We start from the raw sequence: 24211 nt of genomic DNA on the forward strand, positions 1-24211 counted from the left end.
ATCAAATGGATGTTTTTAATGCATTTCTTCAAGGTGATTTGGATGAAGAAGTGTACATGGAAATGCCACTGGGGTTCAGTCATCAAAGCGGGAAAGGGAAGGTTTGCAAGCTGATAAAATCTCTATATGGACTCAAGCAAGCTAGTAGACAATGGAACATAAAATTAACTAAAGCTTTGACTGATTTTGGTTTCAATCAGAGTCGTTTTGATTATTCATTATTCACCAAGCAGCGAGGATCTAGTTTGGTTATTGTATTGGTCTATGTTGATGACCTGCTTATCACAGGGAATGATCACCAACTAATTTTGGAGACAAAAACAATGCTCAAAGATACTTTCAAGATCAAAGATTTGGGTGACTTAAGGTATTTCTTAGGCATTGAATTTGCTAGGAATAAGGATGGAATTATCATGCACCAGAGAAAATATTGTCTTGAGTTGATTTCAGATATGGGATTATCAGGATCAAAGCCTATTAGAGCACCTATTGAGCTAAATCAGAAGCTTACCAGTGCTGAATTTGATCTGTATTTTCCTCAAGAATCCAAGACTGACAAGTTGTTGAAGGATCCTAGTATATATCAAAAGTTAGTAGGCAGACTTTTCTACTTGACCATAACTAGGCCTGACATAGCCTTTACTGTACAAAATCTCAGTCAATATATGCATGAACCAAATATATCTCATATGGAGCTGCAATCAGAGTGATAAAATATGTTAAACAATCTCAAGGTTTGGGAATTCTCATGTCCTCTTCTAGCACCAATCAAATGACAGCCTATTGTGATGCTGATTGGGCCTCTTGCGCCAACACTAGAAAGTCTATTACTGGATATCTAGTTACTTATGGAAACTCTTTGATTTCATGGAAGTCGAAGAAGCAAAATACTATCTCACGCAGCTCAGCAGAAGCTGAATATAGAAGCCTAGCCTCAACAGTAGCTAAAATTGTATGGCTAGTTGGTCTATACAAGGAATTGGGGATCAATTTAGAGTTACCAGTTCCTATACATTGCGACAGCAAATATGCCATTCAAATTGCTGCCAATCCAGTTTTTCACGAACGTACCAAACATATTGACATTGATTGTCATTTTATCCGAGAAAAGATGCAAATTGGACTAGTTCAACCAGTGTATCTAAACACAATAGAGCAGCCAGCAGATCTACTTACCAAAGGACTCACAAGCAATCAACACTCTTATCTTGTTTCCAAGCTAGGATTGAAGAATATCTTTCATACTCCTAGCTTGAGGGAGGATGTTAAACAGTTGGTTAAATGCACTGCAGTGCACTAACAGAAAACGTACACCTGTCAGAGTCTGTTAAATTAACTACTTCAATTTGTAATTCTATAAATAGTGTTTTGTAGATGTAAACAGTTGAGTTTTCATATTCATTGTTCATGTGATTCAATACAGAACTTTCTCTTCTCTTCTTCTTCAATCAGTTCTTCTTAAACTAGCATTCTTCTCCATTAACCAGCTGTAATTAGTTGGAATTCACTGAAGTTTACAGTTATATGTGACAAAACATGAATAATTCACTATTTAGTAATAGAGACTCCTATTTGTGCCGTTGTTACAAATATCACGCTGGATCTTCATTTGTTATTTTTAGCTTCTCAAATCAGTGCTTTCCTTGACGGTTGTCTATTTCAGGTTCCCTCATCAATAATGCAATCTTTATTATTAAATACCCTAGTCCTCTCACCTGGTCTCTCTTGTATCAATTAGGCCTTCATGTCAGTGTTGCATTTTCATTCCACCTACATCACGAATCCTCGTAAGTACTGATGTTTATCTGCACATAGTCGTTGTACAAATTTTGTTAGGCCCCTATTTCTTGTTATGTATGTTTATAATCAACATATTAAATTGTTAATTGCGATGAAATACCTCTCCAGCTTGACCATTCTTGGGCTGACATTCTGGAATATTTCCCTCTAAATAATATTTTAATGTCATTGGGTCATCTGTGTCCTCGTCCGCATTGAGAATTTTCAATCCTTCTCTTGTTTTTACACGTGCTACTGCAACATACAATTGTCCATGTGTGAATACTTATTTTGGCAGATACAACCAAACTCTTTGAAGAGTTTGCCCTGGCTCTTGTTGATGGTCATAGCATAACATGGTGCTAAAAGAAGTTGTCGCCTGTTGAGCTTGAACGACCACTTTGATTCGTTTGGTGACATAATAATTCTTGGTATTGTGACTTTTGTACCAATGTTCTTTCCAGAGATTATGTTTGCAGTAACTGACCAAATTCCTAGATGCGTTATTGTTAATCTTGTACCATTGCATAGGCCTTCATTTTGATTTATATTTCTAAGAAACATAACTGGACTTCCTACTTATAAGTGAATTTCATGGTTGGGTATACCTGGGAGTTGTAAGTTGTTAAGGAATTCTGCTGGGTAGAATATATTCTCCTCATTACTATTCAGGCTTGCTTTGCTAACAATATCCGAGCTATAGTAAGTTCTTCCTTCCCCAGGTATCAGCTTGAGTATTTTCTCATTAAGTTCGTGTACCATTTCATTCTTTGGAGTGAGTATGTCTATCTTTCAAGTAGGATGGGTTGTTATAGTTCTGTAGGAGGGACGGATATACCGCCTCTACAATGGATTTTATTTGATTGGTCGATGTTGGAATGTATACATCTGCGAGAACCTGAATGCGATCCTTCTTATTATCTGCATAAGTGGGACGATTGCAAATGCCATTTATCAAAAGTTGCTATTTTCCGTGCTTCAGAACCTCTTACTTTTCTACGATAAGTCTCATATTTTCTGTTAATTCAAAAATTGAGAAGAGGGCCACAAGTGTGAGTAGTTAAGTGCTGCATCCACAATATCACGTCTTGTTCCCTTTGGAATAACCGGTAGTATTTGGTTAAAATCACCACCACGTACGAAAGTTATGCCCCCGAATAGTTTTGTGGCACTATCTTCATACCTATTTCGGAGAATATCCCTTAATGTTCTGTCCAATGCCTCAAAGAACAATTTGTTTGCCATTGGTGCCTCATCCCAGATTATTAAAGCGGTCTTTTTCAGTAGTTCTGCTAATTGACTTCCTTGTTTGATTTCACATGTTGACTCTGGCGTGATGTCTAGAGGAATATGAAAGCGCGAATGTCGTCCTACCATTTGGTAATAATAGAGCTTCCATACCCGAAGTAGCGACTGGTAGAACTATTTTTGATTGTGATCATACCTTTTAAATAATTGTATTCCATATAAATGTTTTTCCTGTACCACCATTGTCATATATAAAAAATAATTTCCCTTCTTCATTATCGACTGATGCTATTATTGTCTCATATGCATGTCGTTGGTAAGTATTTAACACTACGATGATTGATCATGGAGTATTTGCAACTTTTCTTTGTCGTAGTCTAGCTCTTCATTTATTAGGCGATTCCCAACATTTATCATTAATGTTGTATCTGGAAGGGGCATTCCTTCTATATCTTTCAAAGTTCTCCCCATCTTTATAAGGATGGTTTCTATCTCAAATAATGTGTATGGTTCAATCTGCTTTGTTTTAGCTGTAATTCTTTGAATTGTAATCTCTTTCTCTAGATATACGCGATATCTTCAGACAATATTTCATAGTTATTTTCCCATAGATTACGTGTATCTGACACCTGACAGTTCATAAGTATAGTAACAAAGAGATTTCGCAAATCGCTTCCAAAAGCCCACTGGGCCGCCTCAGACAAGCAGTTGTTCCACTCTTTGTCATCATCTAATAACCCCAAAGCGTAGCAGGCCTCTCTATATGTTTTATGATCTACTCCATTAACTCTCCTGATGCTTTCGAAGGAAATACACCCTTTGACAAAATTTAACAGCATATGCATATAAAAACGTTCTGGGTAGACATTATATGTCGTGTATTCCAGATCAAGTTGATGCAGCTAATGCAGATTCTTAAAAAGGAAAAGCCTCTTGGGACAGTAAAAGCATGTAAGATATGACAATCAATAAACTTCAATATTGTATTACAAAACACTAACATAAACAACATACTAATTTTTTGGTAGGTATATTTAGAATAAAATTCCAGAAAAGAGGCTTGCCACATTCTCATATACTGCTTTTCCTACATGAAACACAAAAAACCCAAACAGCAAACCATATCGACAGAGTAATATTCGCTAAAAGACCAGATTACACAAAAGATCCACATGGGTATAATGCAATGAAGAACTTCATGATGGACGGACCATACAGAGAACAAAATCCAGTTGCCCATGTATGAAACAAGGCAAGTGCACAAAACATTTTCCAAAAAAATACAATGATCGAACAGATTCTGATTCAGATGGATTCTCTATTTATATGAGACGGAACACGGGTATTGAAGTCAAAAAAAATGGGGCTAGCTTAGACAACCGATATGTTGTCCCTTATAACAGAGACTTGTTTGTACAATTTGATGCAAATATACATGTTGAAGTATGAAATTATGCGAGGTCGGTCAAGTACCTATTCAAGTATGTTCACAAAGGATCTGACAGAGACACAACAATAATAGAAACAATCAGGACACAAACAGAGAATGATGAGATAAAAAAATACCTTGATTGCCGATACATATCGACCACAGAAGCGTGTTGGCGGATCTACTCATTTGATATACATCAAAGGGAACCTGCTGTTGAGCGCTTACCATTTCATTTACAAGGGCAAAATAGTATCATATTTGAAGAATCAAGGACGGTAGAAAGCGTACTAAGAAGACCCGATTTAGAAAAAAATAATATTTACAGAATGGTTTAAGGCAAACAAAGAATACCCTGATTCAAGACACCTGACATATTCAGATTTTCCAACGCAATGGGTTTGGAATGCTAGAGAAAAAAATGGACCAGGAGGCACAAAGAAATACTATTTTATATCTAGAAATACAAATAGATAATCTAGAATATAAACTACAACATAATTTATAAATGAATAAGGAAGAATATTCAATAGATGAAAAAATATTTGAAAACTATGAAGGATTTAAAATAAGAATAATATTTTCTAATCTAGGAAGAAGATATAAGAAAATAGGTGACAATTTAAGTTGAATGTTAGAAAAAGAAACGGTAAAATTAGAAGATAGTTCAACCGCTATGGTTATGATAGCAAAAGAAAATGAAGAAATAGATAGAAAAATTGAAATTGAAAAAATAAAACATCAAGCAAAAAAAGAAGTACAACAAATAGAAGAAATAAAAAATAAAGAGATTTTAGAATTAGAAAAATAATTAGCAATGTTAAAAGAAATGTATGAAATAAAACAAAAAGAAAAAGAGCAAAAAAGAAACTTAGAAAATGAGATAAACAAATTTAAAGAAAGATTGCAATTAGAAGATAAATTAGAAGAAAGTAATCAAGATGATATAACTAATCTACCAGAGGTAAGAATCGATGATATCAACAATAATTTAGCAGAACAATACTCAGAGATAAGTGAAACATATACAGAACTTTTGGATAATATAGACAATACAAAAAATGTAGAAATAAATACGGGAAATATAGATATGAATGAAAAACCTAGTACATCAGGAGTAAAAAATCCAAAATATTTAAATCCAACATACTATAATGTAAGTTATGAAAAGTATGATAGAGAAAAGATTTTATGGGATAAAAAATTAAATAAATGGACGCCTAAACCAACAACTGAACAACATAATTTTTTAGATTTAGACTATGTAGCAGATATAAATAAAACAATTCAATTATGGATGGGATATATATCAAAACAATTAATAGATAATAAGATAGGAATGACAGAAACACCAGGATATATAGAAAGAACACTTATAGGAACAGTAAAATTATGGTTACAAAATTTAACAGAAGAAAGTATAAAGACTTTAAGAAATAATAAATATTTAATGGAGAAATAGCTACAATATCTATGGAAATATTAAATAAATATGAAATAGCTATAAGAAATGAATTTAGTAGTATAAAAACAGAAGTAGAAGAACAAAATAAAGAAAAAGTTATAAATAGAAATTTAATGGCAAAATTGACAATATGTAACATGTGCATTTAGAAAATATTATTATAAAGGAACATATAACATGGAAGAAAGTAAAGAAATAAGAAAATCATATTTTACAAAATTACCAGAACCTTTTAGTTCAAAAATAATAAAAAGTTGAAATGAAGCAGAATTAACAGATACTTTAGGAGCTAGAATGAAATTCTTACAAAGATGGTTTACAGAATTATGTGAAAAACATAAAGAAGACATAAAAATGGAAAAAATATTGGTAAAAAACTTGGCATGTTGCAAAAATAAAATAGCACCTCAATTTGGTTGTACAGATAGATATTATAAAAAAAATATAATCAAAATAAAAATTATAAAAAATATAGATTAACATATAAATACAAATAATCAAGAAAGAGATATTATGTAAAAAATTACAAAACTAAAAGACCATTTAGACCAAAAAAAAATTTGACGGAATGTACTTGCTATAATTGTGGGAAATTATGACATATAGCTAAAGATTGTAAAATTACCTAAAAATTCAAAGAGGAAATAGATATCAGAAATAATTATGGAAAATGAAAAATATACACAAATAGAATATGTCGATTATGATTTAGAAAGCGAGTATAGTAATATGAAATATCAGAAAATGAAATGGATAATGACATAGAATTAGAATCAAATAACGAACTTTATAATATAGATGACTGAAGCAGATATACAAATAATAAATAAAGAAGAATGTCAAGATGAAGAAACTTTAGAACAAAAAATAATTTTTGATAATAGTATATTTGAACAAATAAAAGGAAAAGAATTAGATCTAAATGTAGAAAAAATATTAGAAGTACAAAAAATAAAAAATTGGTTTAAAAGACAAAAAGAAGAATATTATGTAGTAAGCCAAAGAGAACATATCATAGACTGTAAGTATACCAAAGGAAAAGCTAAAATACCAATAATTAATAAGAGAATAATTAATAAAGAAATACAAGATATAAATGCAAAAAACCCAATTAAATATGTAAAGTTAGGAGGAACTGAAATATTAATAAAAGCATGTTTTAGAGAAGGAATAGATACACCTATAGAAATATATTTAGCAGATGACAGAAAAAAGTATAATAAGTGCAGTAAAAGGTAATTTAATATACCAAAAATTTATAATAAGTGCTAGTTACTCAATAGCAATTAATGATAGAAACATAGATAAATCATTAGTATTATATTGGAAAATGTCAGGAATAGAGCTAGCACCTGGAAGTAAAATATTTACATCTAGATGTAAAAACTTATATGTTTTAACAACAAAACATAAAATAACAGCAAAAAATAAAATAAATAAAATAAAAATAGAAAACCCCTTTTGTCACGACCCAAATCCGGGCCGCGACTGGCACCCACACTTACTCTCTTATGTGAGCGAACCAACCAATCTAACCTTAACATTTCAATATAATATCAACAGAAAGTAATGCGGAAGACTTAAGCTCATAAGTAAAATCAATAATCAACTTCTATAACTCAAAAACTTATCATTATCCCCAGAATCTGGAAGTCATCATCACAAGAACATCTACCTTTAAATTACTAACTAAGAGTGTCTAAAAAGCTAAAAATACATAAGAAGCTAGTCCATGCCGGAAGTTCAAGGCATCAAGACATGAAGGAGAAGATCCAGTCCAAGCTAGAAGCGTTAGCTCACCCTGAAGATCCGGTGTGGCGAAGACTGGCTTGAGTTACTGTTGAGTCGAAGATGACGGCACGTTTGCTGCACTCCACAATTAACAAAGAAGAAAAACATAAAAGTAGGGGTCAGTACAAAACACGGGTACTGAGTAGATATCATCGGCCAACTCAAAATAGAAAACAGTATGTATTAAGCAATATCATAAAATCAACTAATATCCTTAGCATGCAGCATTTATAGTTACCATAACCCTTGGTTACAACACCAAGCACATCAATGAGGACTCACACCTCCTCATCATACTCATTTGGGAATTTAGTTCATTAGATTGGATATATTATCATATTTCAAGATTCATTATCTTTATTCCCCTCGTGTCGGTACGTGACACTCCGCTCCTCAATATACTATCCTGGTACCGGAACGTGGCACCCGATCCATATATTCTATCCTGGTACCGGAACGTGGCACCCGATCCATATTCTATCCTGGTGTCGGAACGTGACACCCGATCCATATTCTATCCTGGTACCGAAACGTGGCACCCGATCCATATTCTATCCTGGTGTCGGAACGTGACACCCGATCCATATTCTATCCTGGTGTCGGAACGTGACACCCGATTCCCTAATCTCACCACTTTCGTTCATCAAGCCTTCTTTTATACCAAGACATCATCATTAACAAGGTAGATTAGGGTTTCTTTTCAAGATTTGGGATTAAATAGCTTCATCATGCTTATTTATTCACAATTACATAATCACATCATTCATGCAAGCATACAATTAAGCATATAGAAGGTTTACAATACTACTAACACATATCATTCGCTATTAAGAGTTTACTACGAATAGCATGAAATAACCATAACCTACCTCCACCGAAGAATTGGAATCAACAAGCAATCTCCCAAGCTTTGATATTCTTCTTCCTCGTTCGACTCTCTCTCTCAATCGATCAATCTCTCTCTCTCTTTTCTTTTCTCTTTTCTTATTCAAAACCCTCTTTCTTTTACCCTAATTAACATATAACTAAGTGTAAAAGATAACAATAATACCCCACTAATTAACCCAAAATTACCTCTTTTATCCCTCAAGAATTTTGAGTTATTAATGTAAACCCACGAAATCTATAATTAAGGAAAGAATAGTCCAAAACGTCCCTTAAAACGTGTAAAGAAATCCGATTCTAACTGGGATTGCGTAACCTGTGACGGGCCGTCGTGACTGCGACGGTCCGTCACTCAGGTTGTCGTGAGGGCCAGGACTTTATTTTCCCCAAGGACACTGTGACGGTCCGTCACACCTGTGACGGTCCGTCACACCTGTGACGGTCCGTCCTGCAAGTCCGTTACGAAGTTCAGAGAGTCGATTTTCAGTACCCAATTTCAAAATTCCTAAGTATATTGAAACGAGACATCTGTGACGGACCGTCGTGCCTGTGACGGTCCGTCGTGGGTTCCGTTGTTTCAGCCAATTTTTCCAGAAATAAAATCTGCTGCTCAAAACGACTAAACAGGTCGTTACAATAGATACCAATTTACCCATCGTTCGTCCCCGAACGATCACAAGAAGAAAAACAGGGGCTAAAAGGAGTACCTGAATCTTTAAACAGATGTGGGTATCTTTCTCGCATATCCGCCTCCTTCTCCCAAGTGGCTTCTTCAACCGGTCGATTCTTCCATTGCACCTTGATGGATGCAATCTCTCTTGACCTCAACTTGCGAACTTTTCTATCTAAAATAGCAACAGGCTCCTCCTCATAAGACAAGTTCTCATCAAGCAAAACTGAATCCCAACGGATGATGTAGTTTCCATCCCCATGGTATCTTTTCAACATAGACACATGGAATGCCGGATGCACTCCGAACAACCCTGGAGGCAAGGCTAACTCATAAGCCACCTCTCCTACTCGCTTAAGTACTTCAAATGGTCCAATGTACCTTGGACTTAGTTTACCCCTTTTTCCAAACCGCATCACCCCTTTCATGGGTGAAACTTTCAACAAGACTTGTTCACCCTCCATGAACTCTAAGTCTCTAACCTTTCGATCTGCATATTATTTTTGTCTACTTTGCGCCGCTAGAAGCTTTTCTTGAATAGACTTCACTTTTTCCATCGAATCCCTCAAGAGATCAGTACCCCAAGGTCTAACCTCGAACGCATCAAACCAACCAATGGGAGACCTACATCTCCTACCATACAATGCTTCAAATGGAGCCATATCAATGCTTGAGTGATAGCTATTATTGTATGAAAACTCCGCTAAGGGTAAGAAGCTATCCCAATGGCCACAAAATTCTATCACACACGCACGAAGCATATCCTCCAACACTTGAATCGTTCGCTCAGACTGACCATCGGTCTGGGGATGGAACGCAGTACTAAGGTCCAACCTAGTACCTAATTCTGCATGCAATGTTTTCCAAAACTTAGAAGTAAACTGCGTACCTCTATCTGATATGATGGATAGTGGAACCCCATGCAATCGCACCACTTCCGAGATGTAAAGTTTGGCTAACTTCTCTGCATTGTAAGTCACCTTGACCGGAATGAAGTGAGCAGACTTAGTTAACCTATCAACAATTACCCAAATAGAATCAAACTTTCCCAATGTCTTGGGAAGACCAACCACAAAGTCCATTGCAATTCTTTCCCACTTCCATTCCGGAATGGGCATTCTCTGAAGGGTTCCTCCGGGCCTCTGGTGTTCATACTTTACTTGTTGACAGTTTGGACACTTGGCAATAAAGTCAACAATATCACGCTTCATTCTACTCCACCAAAAGTGTTGCTTTAGGTCACGATACATCTTGGTTGTCCCCGGATGTATAGAATACCTTGAACTATGAGCCTCTGTCAGAATAGTGTTGATCAAATCATCGACGCGGGGTACACATACCCTTCCCTTGATTCTCAAAACACCTTCCTCATCGATTTGTGATTCCTTAGCCTCTCCTCGCAATACTTTATCTTGAATTTTGCGCAGTTTCTCATCATCAGACTGTCTTCCCTTAATCTTGTCAAGAAAGGAAGATCTTGCCTCCACAGAAGCCAACAATCCTCCCCTCTCATTTACTTCTAATCTCATCAAGTCATTAGCTAGAGTTTGAACCTCTCTAGCCAGTGGGCGTCTAGAAGCTTGCAAGTGATCTAGGCTTCCCATGCTTCCCGCCTTTCTACTTAAAGCATCCGCTACAACATTCGCCTTCCCCGGATGATACAAAATAGTGATGTCGTAGTCCTTCAGTAGTTCCATCCATCTTCTCTGTCTTAAGTTCAAATCTTTCTGAGTAAAGACATACTGAAGGCTACGATGATCCGTGTAGACCTCACACTTAACCCCATATAAATAGTGTCTCCATTGCTTTAATGCAAACACTACCGCAGCCAATTCCAAATCGTGGGTCGGATAGTTACGTTCATGCACCTTTAATTGCCTTGAAGCATAAGCAATCACACTCTTCTCTTGCATTAGTACTGCACCCAAACCAGAATAGGATGCATCACAATAAACAATGAAGTTCTTACCCTCTACTGGCAAGGTAAGGATAGGTGCGGTAGTCAACAGGGTCTTGAGCTTCTGAAAGCTTTCCTCACATTCGTCCGACCATACAAATGGAACATTCTGCTTAGTCAAGTTTGTCAATTGGGAGGCGATAGAAGAGAATCCCTTGACGAATCGGCGGTAGTAGCTAGCTAACCCAACAAAGCTCCTTATTTCTGACACATTAGTAGGTCTTACCCAATTCTTCACTGTCTCAATCTTAGAAGGATCCACCATCACTCCATTCTTAGAAACCACGTGTCCCAAGAAGGACACTGCATCTAGCCAAAACTCACACTTAGAGAACTTGGCATAAAGCTTTTTCTCCCTTAACATTTCCAATACCATTCTCAAATGCTCTTCATGTTCCTTCTTGCTCTTTGAGTATACCAATATTTCATCAATAAATACAATCACGATGAGGTCCAAATATGGCTTAAAAATCCCGTTCATCAAGCTCATGAACGCAGCAGGGGCATTCGTAAGACCAAAGGACATTACCATAAATTCGTAATGCCCATACCTCGTTCGAAAAGCAGTCTTTGGCACATCCGTTGCCCGTATTTTCAATTGATGATAACCGGATCTCAAGTCAATCTTAGAGAAGACACAAGCACCTTGTAACTGATCGAACAAGTCATCAATGCGGGGAAGAGGATACTTGTTCTTTATGGTTACCTTGTTTAGTTGTCTGTAGTCTATACACATTCGAAAACTCCCATCCTTCTTCTTTACAAACAAAACCGGAGCACCCCAAGGGATGCACTTGGTCTAATGAAGCCTTTGTTCAATAACTCTTGAAATTGTGCCTTTAACTCTCTTAACTCCGCGGGAGCCATTCTATAAGGGGGTATAGAAATGGGGCGAGTACCCGGTTCAAGGTCAATACAGAAATCAATATCCCTATCTGGTGGCATACCGGGAAGATCTGCAGGGAACACATCCAAAAACTCACGAACCACTGAAACCGACTCAATCGAAGGTACTTGGGTAGTGTCATCCTTGAGATGTGCCAAGAAAGCTAAACACCCTTTACTAACCATTTTCTTAGCACGAAGAAAGGAGATGATACACACCGGATTGGAATTGTAGTTACCCTCCCACACTAACGGGTCTGTCCCAGGCTTGGCTAACGTCACCATTTTAGCATTACAATCCAAGATTGCAAATTGCGGAGAAAGCCAAGTCATACCCAGAATCACATCAAAATCGTCCATTTCTAAGATAACCAAATCTACATAGGTGTTGCTCCCCACAAAGTTCACCAAACAAGACCTATACACCTTTTTAACTACCACAGACTCACCCACCGGAGTAGAAACACGAATAGGCATATCAAGAAATTCACAATGTAAATTTAGACCATTAGCAAATGAGGAAGATACATAAGAAAACGTGGATCCAGGATCAAACAATACAGAAGCCATGCAATCACAAACCAGAAGATTACCTGTGATGACAGCATCAGATGCCTCCGCTTCAGACCGCCCAGGGAAAGCGTAACAATGGGCCCTATCGTTCGTCTGTCAGTTTCCCCTACCATGTTTTGATGTAGTGGCCCCAGTTTGCCCATTACCTCTGCCGTTTGGTGACCACCATTACCTCGACCACCACGTCCTCCAGAATAACGGCCTCTACCATGACCACCTCTATCTCTATCTATTGGGGGTCTATAACTTGGTCTGGGACAATTTCTCCTAATATGTCCAATCTCCCCACATCCATAACATTCTTTGGAGTCGATCATATGCCCCTCGGAGAAGTGTTGACCGGTCTGAGGTGGTCCCCCAACTACAGTCTGTAGTGAAGATTGAATTGGTCGGACTAAGTAACTTCCCGAACCCTGTCCTCTAGTGTAAGAACCATTAAACTCACCTCCCTTTTGAAGCCTTTTTGATGTCGATGTTGTGGTGAAGTCGTCTGGCTTCACTCCTTCCACTTCTATCACAAAGTCTACCACCTCTTGGAAGGATTTTGCCGTTGCCGCTATCTGTAAGGCCGAAATCCGCAATTCTGACCTCAACCCCTTCACAAACCGGCGAATTCGCTCTTGGGGACTGAAACATAATTGAGTGGCATATCTGGATAATGCACGGAACTTAGCCTCATAAGCATTAACCGACATCCTACCTTGCTCTAGGCTCAGGAACTCATCCCTTTTCCTATCCCTAAAAGTTCGGGGGATATACTTCTCCATGAGCAAGCTAGAGAATGAGGCCCAAGTCATAGGTGGTGCCTCTGTTGGTTGACACTCAATATGTGACCGCCACCACATTTTGGCGTTCCCTTGAAACTGATAACTCACGAACTCAACACCAAACTGTTCGACTATACCCATCTTGTGTAGTAGCTCATGAAAGTCAACCAGAAAATCGTAAGCATCCTCAGATTCCGCACCCTTGAAGACTGGAGGTTTCAATTTCAAGAACTTACTGAAAAGTTCATGCTGATCATTTGTCATTATAGGCCCAGTAGTCAGACGTGGAAACGTGCCTATTTCCAATGGAACATCCATGCTGGGAGCCATAGTAGCCGCATGTTGTACCTCTGGAGCCTAAGGTGCTGGTGCAGAGAACACTGGGGGTGTCTGGCCCTGATCAGATAACCCGCTAAGATAAGCCAAAACCTGGTTGATCATCTCTGGGGTAGGTTGGGGTGGCAATCCCTCATCCTGCACTTGTTCAGTTTCCCCATCCTCCCCTTCTCTCATTACTTCCTCAGGCGGTGGAGGAGTCACTGCCCTAGTATCAGATGGGCTAGGTGCTCGTCCTCTTCCCCTAGAGGACGTCCTCCCACGACCTCTACCACGGCCTCTTGCCGTTGTTCTTCCTCGAGCCACAGCCCCAGTGGCTGGCTCGGTTGTTTCTTGTCTGGCCGGTGTTGGTGTTGGCGTAGTCGTTGCTCTAGTTCTCACCATCTGCAAAAGAGAGTGAAGATGGTCAGATACCAATTTGTATCGCCTAGATACCAATTGGACTCAAGTAGTAGCACGAAAGAAAGAATGAAAGAGTGAAAATTTCCTAAAGTCTTATAGCCTCTCAAGGAAAAGTAAAGGCGTCCCCCTACCGTTCCTTAAGACTCTACTAGACCTGTTCTTGTGTGATGTGACCAACGAACCTAATGCTCTGATACCAAGTTTGTCACGACCCAAATCTGGGCCGCGACTAGCACCCACACTTATCCTCCTATGTGAGCGAACCAACCAATCTAACCTTAACATTTCAATATAATATCAACAGAAAGTAATGCGGAAGACTTAAGCTCATAAGTAAAATCAATAATCAACTTCTATAACTCAAAAACTTATCATTATCCCCAGAATCTGGTAGTCATCATCACAAGAACATCTACCTTTAAATTACTAACTAAGAGTGTCTAAAAAGCTAAAAATACATAAGAAGCTAGTCCATGCCGAAAGTTCAAGGCATCAAGACATGAAGGAGAAGATCCAGTCCAAGCTAGAAGCGTTAGCTCACCCTGAAGATCCGGTGTGGCGAAGACTGGCTTGAGTTACTGTTGAGTCAAAGATGACGGCACGTTTGCTGCACTCCACAATTAACAAAGAAGAAAAACATAAAAGTAGGGGTCAGTACAAAACACGGGTACTGAGTAGATATCATCGGCCAACTCAAAATAGAAAACAGTATGTATTAAGCAATATCATAAAATCAACTAATATCCTTAGCATGCAGCATTTATAGTTACCATAACCCTTGGTTACAACACCAAGCACATCAATGAGGACTCACACCTCCTCATCATACTCATTTGGGAATTTAGTTCATTAGATTGGATATATTATAATATTTCAAGATTCATTATCTTTATTCCCCTCGTGTCGGTACGTGACACTCCGCTCCTCAATATACTATCCTGGTACCGGAACGTGGCACCCGATCCATATATTCTATCCTGGTACCGGAACGTGGCACCCGATCCATATTCTATCCTGGTGTCGGAACGTGACACCCGATCCATATTCTATCCTGGTACCGGAACGTGGCACCCGATCCATATTCTATCCTGGTGTCAGAACGTGACACCCAATCCATATTCTATCCTGGTGTCGGAACGTGACACCCGATCCCCTAATCTCACCACTTTCGTTCATCAAGCCTTCTTTTATACCAAGGCATCATCATTAACAAGGTAGATTAGGGTTTCTTTTCAAGATTTGGGATTCAATAGCTTCATCATGCTTATTTATTCACAATTACATAATCACATCATTCATTCAAGCATACAATTAAGCATATAGAAGGTTTACAATACTACTAACACATATCATTCGCTATTAAGAGTTTACTACGAATAGCATGAAATAACCATAACCTACCTCCACCGAAGAATTGGAATCAACAAGCAATCTCCCAAGCTTTGATATTCTTCTTCCTCGTTCGACTCTCTCTCTCAATCGATCAATCTATCTCTCTCTTTTCTTTTCTCTTTTCTTATTCAAAACCCTCTTTCTTTTACCCTAATTAACATATAACTAAGTGTAAAAGATAACAATAATACCCCACTAATTAACCCAAAATTACCTCTTTTATCCCTCAAGAATTTGAGTTATTAATGTAAACCCACGAAATCTATAATTAAGGAAAGAATAGTCCAAAACGTCCCTTAAAACGTGTAAAGAAATCCAATTCTAACTGGGATTGCGTAACCTGTGACGGGCCGTCGTGACTGCAACGGTCCGTCACTCAGGTCGTCGTGAGGGCCAGAACTTTATTTTCCCCAAGGACACTGTGACGGTCCGTCACACCTGTGACGGTCCGTCCTGCAAGTCCGTTACGAAGTTCAGAGAGTCGATTTTCAATACCTAATTTCAGAATTCCTAAGTATATTGAAACGAGACATCTGTGACGGACCGTTGTGCCTGTGACGGTCCATCGTGGGTTCCGTTGTTTCAGCCAATTTTTCCAGAAACAAAATCTGCTGCTCAAAACGACTAAACAGGTCGTTACACCTTTAAAAAAATAGTTATGGTTATAGATAATAATGACTATAGTTATAATGAAATTGATATAGAAGGAGAATTAGGAATAGTACAAGAAAGACTAAGCACATCAAAAAGAATAAATAGTAATTATATACCACAAATATCATCAAAAATGAGTACTTCAAATAGTTCCAAGAGAATAAATATAAGTTCACAAGGAACAATAGAAGAAGAAATAAAACCACACCATTATTATATAACAGGAATAATGGAGCAAAGAAAATATTTAATACTAATAAATATAGGACAAGACGAAAACTACATTACAGGAGAATTAGTAGTATAATAATTGAACTGATTGATGAAAATAGTATAATAACAACAAAAACCATTAAAATATAATTTTAATGATTTAAATGAATTTAAAATACATATAAATGAATTACTAAAAATGGATATATACAATAAAGTAATATTAAACATACAAGTCCGGCATTTATTGTTAATAAATATAGTGAACAAAAAAGAGGAAAAAGTAGAATGATAATTGATTATATAAATTTAAATGTAAAAACTAAAACATATAATTATCCAATACCAAATAAAATATTAAAGATAAGACAAACACAAGGATATTACTTTGGTAAATTTGATTGTACATCAAGATTTTATCATTTGAAATTAGAAGAAGAATCTAAAAAACTTACAACATTCACAGTACCACAAGGATTTTATGAATGGAATGTATTACCATTTGGATATAAAAATGCACCAGGCAGATTTCAACATTTTATGGATAACTATTTTAAACAACTAGAAAATTGTGTAATATATATTGATGATATATTATTATATTCTAAAACACAAGATGAACACATAAGATTATTAGAAAAATTTATACATATAATACAACACTCAGGAATAAGTTTAAGTAAAAAGAAAGCAGAAATAATGAAAAAACAAATAGAATTCCTAGGAATATAAATAGATAAAAATGGAATAAAAATGCAAACGCATATAGTACAAAAGATAATAACCTCAAATGAACAATTAGATACAAAAAAGAAATTACAATCCTTTTTAGGATTAGTTAACCAAGTAAGGGAATATATACCAACATTAGCAGAAAACTTAAAACAATTACAACATAAACTAAAGAAAGACATAGAATACCATTTTGATAATAGAGATCAAACATAAATACAAAAGATAAAATTATTATGTAAAACATTACCGAAATTATATTTCCGGATAAAGATAAAAAAATTTATTTATATGGTAGAAACTGATGCAAGTGAAAAGAGTTATGGAGGAGTATTGAAATATAAATATGATAATAGTAATATAGAATATCACTGTAGATATTATTCACGCACATATACAAATATGGAAATAAAATGGGAAATAAATAGGAAAGAATTATTTTTTGTATATAAATGTTTATTAGCATTTGAGCCATATATTGTGTATAACAAATTTATTGTAAGATTAGATTATACACAAGTAAAATGGTGGTTAACTAGAAAAATACAAGATTCAGTAACAACAAAAGAAATTAGAAGATTGATATTGAATATATTAAACTTTACATTTACAATTGAAGTAATAAAGACTAAGAAGAATGGTGTTGCAGACTACTTATCAAGACAAAGCTACTCAGACTGAGAACAAAAATGAAGATACAATCGAAGAGCTACTCAAAGTCATTACTACACTTTGTACCAAAGTGGACAGAATGGACAATGAGATACAAAAGCTAAAGACTAATGAAGATAACCTGAAGTCTAAAGCTAATATAAGTCAGCATCATGACTATAAAAATGCGGAGCTACGTCGATCGGAAGACGACAAAAATTCTAGAGATAAAAGGAGACGATGGGAAACTCCCTAAAACCCATAACTTTTGTTTAAATACAGCTGCAGGTACAAGCAGGAAAGTTAGTGAGAAATCGCGAAATACAAACTTAAACCAGTTATTTATAAATCCATTTACCCAAAACACACAAAACATATACTCACAGAACCACAAACTTCTACATACGCAGTTAGTATACAAAGTGATAAAAAAAGATACAATTATATCACACAATCATACATTAAAAACATATATAAGATCCAAACATATTTAAATTTAAACCCCAGATCGACACAAATCAAAAACCCAAACGAAGATTATATAACCCAAAAATACAAGGATTTAATATATTGATTGCACAACCTAAAACTAGTTCAAACTTAGTAAAAACATGTTACAATTATGGACTACTAAGTACAGTATATACATACGACGGAGAAGAAATTACTGGAATACAAGAGTTATACAAAACATTTATCACATACAAAAGAGTTACAAGAGGAAACTTATTTTATATCAAGTTTTATACAGCACCAGCAGAGATATTGTATGAAGAAATTAAGTCACCGATTCAAGTTATCAAGATATGATTAACAAAAAAAATGATCATACCTGAAGATATTGGACATCAAAATGAAATACCAAAAATAGAAATACCAAATTTTTATGCCAATAAAAGAATAATTGGTATATCAACTATTATACAGGAGTTAGCACACAACTATTTAAATGGAAACGCTATGTGGAGTTATTACGCTAGAGATCAAATTATGATATATTCAAACTCTAGAGAGTTAAGAAGAGCAAATATGAATGAAGTCCAGCGACGGATTTTGTCACTATTAAAACCAGAAGAACAACCTACGACAAGAGCATTGAAAAAGGAATTTATTTCAGAAAAATTATTGACCAGATATTGCAAACTTATTGGACATAAATATCCAGATCACAGATGCTCCAAATGCAATTGATAAGATAACATACTACCAGATGATTTGGAATAAGGACAAGGAGATAAAGATGCAAGATAAGATAAGGATGAAGAAAAGAAAAAGAGATATGACAGACAAAAAAAAAGTGACAAAAGAAAAAGAGAGATAAAGATAGAAAAGATGGCAGACAAAGAGATAAAAAATGTAAAAAGAAAGAGATAAGATTCCTTTGTACAGTAAATAACTTTTGCTTTTTTGAAAGGCCAATGTGTATAGCCGGCCATTTGTAAAGTTTTGTTCAAAACTCGTAAAGTGTACAGTAGACGCACTTATGTGCAGACTTAGGATTTAGTATATATAGATTACCAAATTGTAAATGAAAGGCAGACAATGCCAAACTAAAGTTCATGTTAATAAACCCTCTCTCAAAATATCAAGCTCTCTCAAAGATACAAACTAAGAAAAACATATGGAAAATTCGGAAATACAATAAGATATCTCAGATAGCATGACAAATCAAGAGACAAAGGTATATTGTTTATTAGATATGCAGAACTAATTTCATATATTCCTGAATATCATATATATGATTGATTAAATTTATATTAGTTATTATACTCTAGAAATATTTGAATTATGAATTCAAGTTTGCTATAAATGGGAAACAGGGAGAAAACTGCTAGACTATGCCATCCCACAGTGGAAACCGGTAGGCGAGGGATGCTGTTAGGGGAGTACACAAGGTTGAGGCGCTGATAAGCAGTAATTATCCGCTAAAGTACGATGCTAGTAGTGACCGGAAAACATGATAACGATACTCTAGTTTATAATAAACTAATATTGATTTAATTAGATTATGATATGATAGGGAGGACTAACTGAAGAAAAACCTGCATGATAAAAATAAACATGTTTACAATGTACGATGAAATAAGAAGCTATAAAACTTTGATTTTATATATACTTAAAGATATAGAAATTGATGACATAAAATAATTTATATAGGAAAAGATATTTGAATATGATTTAGAAGATATATTAAATCAAGAATGGTATGAAATAAATTTACAAGAATTAGAAATAGAAAGAATAGATATATACGATTTAGAAATAGATTCAGATTAAAATAAACTATGACTATTTAGAATATTGGATAGAAGCTATGGAAAATATAAGATTATTAGAACAATTAATACAAGAGAATTTAAATATGTATCAAAGAACCCAAGATATATTATATATAGAATATATAATAAACAACCTTGAAGAAATAATTAGATTAAAATAATTATTAGAAGAAATATATATATCTTAACTATTTATCTTATGATGAATTCCGCACCGCCAAAAATGATATTCTTCTAGCTTGGAGTATAGTGTGACCCTAACTAAGGCGTTGTTGTATGTGGTATCCATAAAATTGTCTCATTGTCAAGTTTGTTCTTGTGTATGTTTTTTAATGTCCGAAACTAAATGTATTCCAAGCCTATATCCATCTTCACCGTATGGATGTATTAAGGAGTAATTCATTAACATGAAACTTGGATGTAAATCTGTGATCCTTTGCAGTCCATTCTTTCGATTTTCCACGATGACATCTCGTTTGAAGTTTGCATTTGTAAGGTCCCCTACGATTAATCCAGCAACTTCAGAAGCCGTTGGCCTATTGTATTGTCGTCCATCTTGGCTCCTTTCTGATAGGATGCGCATATGGAACTGTGCTTGTGGTTACTCTCTGTATATATCCTTTGCCATAAGTAATGATTTGACCGAAACATTATGCTCGTCTAGAATTTCAGATATCCCTTGTACAATTTCAGTTGCAACTTCTTCATGCATCCCACTGTTGATTTTATTCTCTATATCTCATTATCGATATCATATAAATATAGTTGTGTAAATTGTGGGTTTTCCCAATTTCTAGTAATAGTGAGCCTATGTGGTGATAAGTTTTCCCACTTATTCTGAATACATAAGGACCCTTTGTCCGATTGATTGATCTGTCCACTCGACCTACTATTGATGTAAATGCAAACATGGAGATTCAGTTGCGCAACAGGCGTATTTTTCCTAAAGTTCTTCCCAAATTTTCCAGGTTCGGTGCCCAACAGGCGTATGTTGGAGGGACCAAATTCAATCTTGTCTTGTATGCAACTGTCATATAAGTCTGTTGTGAGACAATTAAAGTATTGAATGCCTTAATAATGAAGTTTTATACCCAATATAGGGTTATGTGTATACGTAATTATGTTTGTTTTATCCTGAGTGTTAGATGTGCCTAAAATGTTGTGAGTTGCTTGTTTTCTACTTGTCTATGGATGACTTACATGTAAGACGTCTGCACATTCATTCATAACTGAGTCATTGTATTGGTTACAGTGTCCTCCTAAGAAGATGTTTTGTAAGTACTTGTTACTCAGTATAATACATGTTGTATTTGATTTGTAAGCATAGATTGTGTCTATGTGATTAGCGGTCACTAATATTATGTTCTTTTTTTATGTTCCTTCTGTAATTAGTTGTGTATAGTTAGACATAATATAAATGAATGTTGAAGATAGGCCATATGTATCGTAGCGTGCAATTAGTGATTAACTATGAGATGTCTTTCAATCCTTGTATGATGTAGTGTTTACGTGTGTGATTGACATATGTATTTCGTAGTTCTATTTTGTTAAGTTGCTTATGTGTTGTGCCATGTATAAATGGAAAATATGAACTTACTCTGTATTTTTTGATGCATTTCTGGCGTTCTAATATTTGTTTCCTGCACCACCTTACTCAAGATTTTGATGTAATACAAAACACGATTGCCTTTCTTCAGTGATTGGCCTGTGTATTGTCGTTTAAGTAAGGTAAGCTTACGTTTCCAACGCGCATACTTTCCCCGACATTTTTTCATGTTTTGTATTTCAACAACCCCTTGGCTGAAGATTGCTGACGATGTAAAACTCTTTATTGTCTGTTTTAACAAGTTGTCTTGGACTGCTAAAATTGGTATAAGTTGTTGTTGATTCCTTATGTGGGCTTGGATATCGTCAGGCCTTCTAAACGCCTTAACAATGTCTGATATGAAGTCCATTATGCTCGATCAAATATGTTTTTTAATGTTTTGTTTGTGCTATCAGCGACTACGGGTAATCTGCAACGTTGAAGAAATATATATAAGGTTAAATAATTTGTTGTCACATAAGGTAGTTTGTGTAGTATAGTTGTGATGTTGTATGAATAATTGCTTTAATTTATAAAAATGTGAATTTTTTTGTTTTATAGATTATATTTTGAACAACTACACGTATATTTGGGTTGAGTGGCTCCATTTGCCTATTCCTATGTACCTGTTGTTTAATATTATTCCAGTGATGTTGCGGTAAAATTTTCCTTCATTCACTTTCTCAGTTTCTAACGGTTGGTATAGACCGTAGTAATCTTAATTTGATTCTCTTAATTTTATTTTGATGTATGATGCAACACTCCCTGTTAAGAGTTTGATTTAGTTGTTGTCGGATGTTCAAACTTGAGTTGTATGTTTCAGTTGTGATGATTATCGGTCAATTTTATCAGTATTGATTTATCAAGTGCACTTGAATTCTACTAATGCATTGGCGTTGTTTGAGTAATTTATAGATATTAAATAAGATTGGTGCGTAACTTCAGCAAGAATAGGCTGGTGTTTTTTTGTAATAGTTGTTGTAGTTATCAGCTGGCATTTGAGTATTATAAGCAGTTCATTTTCGTACCTTCTCGTTGCTGATTTATTATATTTATTTGTGAAGGGTTAGGTACTATCAATGCGAACGGACACCGTTTGTGTCCTTTCACATGCATGTGTTAAGCCCGTTGTTGGCGTTGGTGTTGTTTCATTATTGGAACACCATTTGTGTTAAAATTTTGGTGAATTAAAAGCAATGAGTAACTGGAAGTAAGCGAAATGACACACCTTTTGGGGGTTATTGATATTGAATGGATTTGTATCCATAAAAATGATTTGTGACATTTTCTAAAATAAGTTGTGTTATACACTGTTATTTAATGAGATATGTATGTTATCATATTAATTGGCAGTTAATCTGTTAGAGTTTCTGTTAGTTGCAGTTGATGTGAATTGTGTTATTTTAAACAAATTTTCAAGCCGGGGTAGGTGTTGGATTGTACAAATAGTAAGTGCAAAAATTTAAAAGACTGGCAGCACATCGAGATGCGATAGTATACATTGATTGTTTTGTGGTTTGGAAACCCAGGTTTTGGGTTAGTAAGAATGACATGGTGGTAACTATGCTATTAAAAAGCCTAAAAATTGTGCACTTCTTTGTGAACCTTATTTATATATCGATACTTTGCATCTAAATTAGTGTTTTGGGTTATACACGCATTCCCATTTTAAATTCAATTGGTTATTCGTATGTAGACTTTATCTAATTGAAAAATAAGGTGGATATGTACACATTGTTAATATAGATAGATTTATGAGTATGATATATCATGTAGTGATGGAAAAATAATACTCGAGCATTCCACAGATGAACAATGTTTTTGTTAGTTAAATTTCTCAAGCATGTACTTGTAAATAAATAGAATCCTAAAAAAACAACTAAGGAGCTAGTTGATTACAATAATACTTCTACGGTCTATAGCATATTAAATTTTATCTAAGTCTCTGAATGTGCCTTATTTCTTAGGGTTCTGCTTCACTTTCTCCTTCGATGTCTATGATGTGCTTCTTTTTTTTCCAGTTTTCTTGCATAAACTCTTGTGTTGTCATTGGAAGTCCCTTCCCCGTCGTTAGGATGTCTTCCCCAATTTGTTTGCGTTATAATCTTCTGCCTTCTGATGTTGTCAGTTTTGCATCCCTTCCATTTTATTTTGTTCTTTCATTTTGTGGATTCATACTAATCGTTAAACTGGATGTAAGTTGCAGGATCAACTCTAGAAATAAGTGATGAATGTATAAATGATATATATATATATATTAAACTGTGAGTTACAAATTTACTTTTTTTCTTTCTTAATGCAGTGTAAACACTTCTTGTCACCGTATAATTTTTCAGTCCCTCTTTCAAATTGAAGTTGCTCAATTTAAGCTTGAATAAAAACTCCTTGCCGCAAAGGATCTCAATTTGCAATGGAACATGTGTATCACCTTTGTACATTGGATTAATCAACTTTGCCGCCAAATTATCGAGCAACTTTTCAGCAAACCCATTAAAAAGAACCAAAGTTGTGTTCCCTC

At 35.4% G+C, this 24211-nt stretch overlaps 1 long non-coding RNA gene across 1 annotated transcript; it reads left to right on the forward strand.

Annotated features, from left to right (window-relative positions):
* Positions 1–18868: 18868 nt before the first annotated feature.
* On the forward strand, positions 18869–23926 carry LOC112940510 (uncharacterized). Its single transcript, XR_003244815.2, has 2 exons — positions 18869–19510; positions 20551–23926. It is a non-coding gene; the product is annotated as an uncharacterized lncRNA (long non-coding RNA).
* The last annotated feature ends 285 nt before the right edge of the window (positions 23927–24211 follow it).

Source organism: Solanum lycopersicum, chromosome 12 (genome assembly GCF_036512215.1).
Source record: "Solanum lycopersicum chromosome 12, SLM_r2.1".
NCBI classification, from domain to species: Eukaryota; Viridiplantae; Streptophyta; class Magnoliopsida; order Solanales; family Solanaceae; genus Solanum; species Solanum lycopersicum.